Here is a 3,213-nt window from a genome sequence, read left to right as displayed (position 1 = left end):
AGTTCAATCCCTGGGTTGGGAAGACATCCTAGAGAAGGACATGGCAACCCACTCCAGTATTCTTGCCTGTAGAATTCCATGGACAGAGGAGCCTGGAAGGCTACAGTCCATGGGGTCGCAAACAGTTGGACATGATTGAGTGACTTTCACTTTCACCTTGTTTCATAGAGTTGAAAGCTGTCACTGTCATCAGTATTCTTTGTATATCAATAGGGTGCATGGCAGTAAGCTTTCACTCTGTTTTCACTAAAAACATCTGCAGATTAATTATTGATGTTCTTTGGGAAGCAGACTACACTTATGTTCATTCTTTTCCATTGGTTACAATAATTTTTTCTTGCAGAGTAAATAAAGATGACCAGCAGCTTCTCAATATGCAAAAGACTGTCAATTCCCAGTTGACCCTTGCTAAAATATCATGGGAAGGAAAAAACAACTCACTGCTAAATAAATTCTTAAGGGAAGCTGTCAATCATGCCTTTTTGCAATCTATCCTGAACAATTTGCTTCAGGCTCATTTAAAAGGCTACATATGGGCTTCCCTGGTGGCTCAGTGGTAAAGAATCCTCCTGCCAATACAAGAGACACAGGTTCCATCCCTAGTCTGGGAGGATCTCACATACTGCAGAGCAACTAAGCCTGTGTGCCACAAGTACTGAACTTGTGCTCTAGAGCTCCTGTGCCACAACTAATGAAGCCCACGTGCCCTAGAGCCCATGCTTCCCAGCAAGACAAACCCACACTCCCTGCAACTGGAGATTAGCTCTACTCTCTGCAACTAGAGAAAAGCCCAGGTGCAGCAGCAAAGACCGAGTGCAGCCAAATAAAAAAAAGTAAAGGCTACACAAAATTACCCAGCCAGCATTTTACCTTTTGCCTGGCCAACTCGTTACTCACTGCTCATCAGATACAGCAGTTTAGGACAGATTCCATGGGAAGCACACAGCGCTTAATGGGAAGAAGTCCTCAGAAACAGGGACAGGTAGGGATCACAGAAGAGACAGGGAGGATTCTCATTGGGTTGGCTGATTTTGAGGAGTTCTTTTCTTATCTACTTACCCTAACAAAAAGGCTGACTAAAAGCATCAAGTGTATCATCAAGAGTGTTCTGTATAAAGTTGGGCTGGCTGGTAGGATTTTGCAAACCTGCTTAGCCATTAGACTCTTGGTAAGACTTTGCCTGAGAGGAATTGTCAGAGACCTGAGTGCCATCTGGGGGTGGCAGGGCGGGGTGGTCAGGGAAGACAAGGACTAGGGAAGCCCAAAGTGAACACAAGCTTGTCTAATTACTAACCTGCACTCGGGAAGCCTCTCGACCTGCTCTTGCAGGACCAGACACAGTACTCTTTCCCTACATCCGTTCTACTCCCTCTCTAGGGAACCCTGCCAAACAGGCTCCAGGACTTCTCATGTAAATGCCATCTTTACCCCTTCACCTCCTGAGGAAGGAAGAGTCCAGATACTTATCTCCTAAAACAAGATGGTCATTAAATCTGGGTGCTACTCCCCAATTGGAGAAGACTCTTGAGAATCCCTTGGACTGCAAGGAGATCCAACCAGTCCATCCTAAAGGAGATCAGTCCTGGGTGTTCTTTGGAAAGAATGATGCTAAAGCTGAAACTCCAGTACTTTGGCCACCTCATGTGAAGAGTTGACTCATTGGAAAAGACTCTGGTGCTGGGAGGGATTGGGAGCAGGAGGAGAAGGGGACGACAGAGAATGAGATGGCTGGATGGCATCACCGACTCGATGGACATGAGTTTGAGTGAACTGTGGGAGTTGGTGATGGACAGGGAGGCCGGGTGTGCTGCAATTCATGGGGACACAAAGAGTCGGACATGACTGAGCCTCTGAACTGAATTACAGTTCAATTCAACAGATACTCATATAATTCCATATGTGCAAGAAAGCTGAAAACCTCGGTAGTTTCTTCTTTTTGATTCTGCCTAACTAAAAGCTCTGCTGCATTTATGTATTGACGACGGCCATCAGCTTCAAAGGAAGAGTTCTGTCCAGCCAAAAGGCCAAAATCTCCAGGAGGGGACAATTTCCAGGTCCACGGTACAACATGCTGCACACTTGAACTTTTAAACAACTGGCTACACAGTATTCCTTCCTTCCATCTACTTTCTCAATCACTGAAAAAGCTCAGACCAGTGGGAACATCTTTCGAGTTTTGAGAGTCTTCTGCAAAAGTCATTCTTCACATACACTGTAAAAGAGATTTTCCTCTTCTTTTCTCCAGTACTCTCCCTGGGCCAGGGAGTCCCTCACAGAGGGATTGCACTTAGCCAGCAGAACCTGGATGCGAATGGTTTCATAAACCCTGAGAACTTCTTTCATCATGTGGATCCCTGCTGGATCTAAAAGCTGTATTGCACTGTAGTCAGTCACGATGGTGTGGAACTCTAAGGAATGGGAAAGTTGCACTGAAACTTCATCCTGGATTCCACTGAGAGCAGCTATTTCCCTTTTGATCTTTTTCTTTGATACCTTCTTCTGAGCTGCCTACGAAATGATTGGATGGCATCACTGGTTCAATGGACACGAGTTTCAGCAAGCTCTGGGATTTGGTGATGGACAGGGAGGCCTGGCGGGCTGCAGTCCATGGGGTCACGAAGAGTCGGACACAACTGAGTGACTGAACTTAACTGGTTACTAAGACTGGATTGGGGGGTGGTGGTTTATAAAAAAGATTTAAAATATTCTCTGTTCATGTAATAGAGAGTGGATTTCTAGTGGACAACCTTGATGGTTGACTTAGCCTGACAGGTCTTGTAGGCAGACATGGATTCAAAGATTTCAGGCTTTTTTGTTGGGCCAAGCAATGAAGTCTTTGACTTCTGAGTGTAGAGGATGAGCGAAAACAAGAAAAACCAACTCCAATAAGCAGGCCTATTTCAGTACTTAGTTCAGAGGACAGCACAGTACCAAATAATATAACTGTATCCATTCGGTTAATCCTCCACATCATCCATGGAATTCTCTAGATACTAGAGTGGGTAGCCGTCCCCTTCTCCAGGGGATCTTCCCAACCCAGGGATTGAACAGGAGTCTCCTGCATCACAGGCGGATCCTTTACCAGCTGAGCTTCCAGGAAAGCACCACATCTTGGGCAGATTCTTAAATTTACTTAGGGCTCTCCAGGGATTTGGCTTTCAAGGTGGCACTAGTGATAAAGAATGCACCTGCCAATGCAGGAGACTTAAGAGA

At 45.6% G+C, this 3,213-nt stretch overlaps 1 pseudogene; it reads right to left on the bottom strand.

Annotated features, from left to right (window-relative positions):
- Positions 1–2,131: 2,131 nt before the first annotated feature.
- The window catches only part of LOC104993863, a 2,719-nt pseudogene continuing 1,637 nt past the window's right edge, over positions 2,132–3,213 (bottom strand).

Source organism: Bison bison, unplaced genomic scaffold, assembly GCF_000754665.1.
Source record: "Bison bison bison isolate TAMUID 2011002044 unplaced genomic scaffold, Bison_UMD1.0 scf7180017849476, whole genome shotgun sequence".
NCBI lineage: Eukaryota > Metazoa > Chordata > Mammalia > Artiodactyla > Bovidae > Bison > Bison bison.
Note: the sequence above shows the minus strand (reverse complement) of the source record. Positions and strands in the feature narration are given on the sequence as shown.